The sequence below is a fragment of the Labeo rohita genome, unplaced genomic scaffold, assembly GCF_022985175.1.
Source record: "Labeo rohita strain BAU-BD-2019 unplaced genomic scaffold, IGBB_LRoh.1.0 scaffold_70, whole genome shotgun sequence".
NCBI lineage: Eukaryota > Metazoa > Chordata > Actinopteri > Cypriniformes > Cyprinidae > Labeo > Labeo rohita.
The window spans coordinates 51222-54078 of record NW_026129634.1 but is presented as its reverse complement, the minus strand read 5'-3'; positions in this window follow the sequence as shown (position 1 = coordinate 54078).

Sequence of the window (2857 nt, the reverse complement as noted above, 5' to 3'; positions counted from 1 at the left end):
AGCAACAGCATAAGATACTTGTCAAAATCTATGTTGTAGTCTAGCATTACAATTTTAAAAAGGTAGTGTTTGTTACAAGTTAGAAAATAAAAAAGTGTCGAAAATCTTTACGCTGATCTAAAACAAACAAACAAACAAACAAACAAACAAAAAAGTATCAGACACGTTCTTGTAAAATAGCATATGATAGTTGTCAAAATCTATGTTGCACTTTAAAAAGAGCTAGAGTTTTTTACTGATACAAGAGTTAAAGTAAAAGAAAAAAAGAGTCGAGCATCTTACGTTGATCTAAAACAAAAAAATTATCAGACACATCTTGTAAAATAGCATATGGTAGTTGTCAAAATCTATGTTGTAGTCTAACATTACAACTTTAAAAAGGTAGAGTTTTTACTGATACAAGAGTTAAAGTAAAAGAAAAGAAAAAGAGTCAAACATCTTACACTGTTCAGCAAAAATACACCCTCTCTCCTTGCTGCCTAACTCAAAATGAAGTTACGGGTGCAGCGATCAGACCCCGCCCCTAACACAAGCCGTAACACCATAAGCAGAGGCCAACGCAAAGATTCGAATGTATGATAAAAGAATTAAACAAAATAAACTTTTCAAAATAAAATAAAAAAAAATACTTTTATTAAACTGTCACCCGTCCCCTCAGCGGGACGCCTAAGTTTACTTCACCATATTACAAATAGATCCTAAACTAATCATGACAAAACTGTAAATCGTTGGAGACATTGTATTACCATGGAAAATGTACATCATGAATTATAAAAATGTAAGTTTGGATAGTGCATTTTCACGTCTATGTTCAAAATGGGAGTGACAGTTAAAGGGTTAATAAATCTATGACATTTCTTAATTGATGAAAGCATTCTTCCTGTTTTAATATTAATACAAGTAGTTTTTCATTTTTAAAGATCATACCAGTTTCCTTTCAAACAAACTTCTCCTAAGCCACAGGAAAATGTTTCTTTATTTTAGTTTATTTTATTTAGTTATTCACACTTCATTAATTTAATTTATTTATTCACTCTTTGATTTTTGTCAGTCTTAGAACTTACAGCCTGTTATATCAGTTGAAATGCACTTATGCATGTACATGTAGGTAGTTAAAATATCAAGGTGATTGCAAATGTTTTGTTCCACGCTACACACTAAAAACAAGAGAGGATTTTCTTCCCGTAAGACTTGCGGACTGGTAGTTAAAACACACGTTCACGCGCATGTAGTTAATCGTCTAAACTTAACAACATCACACGAAATGTAAAAAGCTTGTATCACACAGCCTAATAAAACAGAGAGCTTGGTGAGTGGGGTCTACGATCGTCAATGCATGTCTTATCAGATCAGCCAGTGTTGTAAAACTCTAAAGATGGTGTCTGGGGGGTTTGCGACTCATTTACAGTCTAATTGAGGGGAGCTGGCATTTTTAACTTTTGTGGGGGTGTGTCAGGTAAAGTTCAGAGATCAAAAAAAGATATTTTCTCTAAGATGTTCAGTGATCAAAAGGGTATCTATTCCAACCATTTATGGTATACACCTGTGAGAGCAGCTGGGTCTACTGGTGTTGTGAACTTTGCCAAAAAGTTCAGTAGGTCATAGGATGTGCACTGAACCTTTTTACAACACACAGCTGGATTTGCATGGCAACTGGTGAGATTGGTGGGCAATGTTGAGGAAGAAAATATTTTGTCTAAGAAAAACAGGAATGTTTATAATGTGGATCTGGTGAATGTGGCTTCAAACTGATGTTCAGGATGAGGTTAGATAGATAAAGGAGATGTCGATAACAACAAACTTAAATAGGGATGAAGGTGATTGTTTTAACAAAATTCTTGTTTCATTTTAGTGAATTTGTTCGTTTAGTTACATTTGTTATTTCGTCATATTCACTCCTAGATTTTTCAATCCTCAACACAAACACAGACACAAGCACAAACATACATGCAAACTCAAATGCAAACATAAATGCAAAACACAAAACATAACTGCATAAACTGCAAAAACACAAAACATAAATGCAAACTCAAACACAAAATGGCAAACATAAATGCAAACTCAAACACAAACATACATACAAACTTAAACACAAAATGGCAAACATAAATGCAAATGCAAACATACATGCAGCTAAAACAAACATACATGCAAACTCAAAAATGCAAACACAAACATGCATTCAAACTCAAATGCAAACAAATGCAAAACACAAAACATAAATGCATAAACTGCAAAAACACAAATGCAAAAACACAAAACATAAATGCAAACTCAAACACAAAATGGCAAACATAAATGCAAACGCAAACATACATGCAACTAAAACGCAAACACAAACATGCATGAAAACACAAACATGCAGAAACAAACACAAAAAGACGGACACATGCAAGCTCAAATGCAAACACAAACATGCACACAAAATCCACTTGATGATGGAAAACCGTAAGATTACACTCATACATGGCAGCGCCCAAAATCATTGGACTTCTGATTAATAATGCATAAAATAATTTCATTAGGGTCTCAGCTACAGCTAAATGATAAAACAAACTTAAGGACGTTGTTGGCAGTTTGTGTGTGTGTGTGTGTGTGTGTGTGTGTGTAAGAGAGTTTGAAAGAAAAAAATGTTTTGGGTTAAAGATGTGATTTTACTACAAACTATGAGCACTCTAAGTTGGAAACATAACACTGTTTTTCTCCCAACAAACCGGTTGTCAACAGGTCAAAAAAGTTGTTGTGTTTTGATTAGAAAGTCAGATATGCTATATAAAGTAAGTATTTTTTATTGATTAATATGATAGAATTATGGTGAATTTACAAGGTTATGTATTTCTACAATAATGTTTCATGA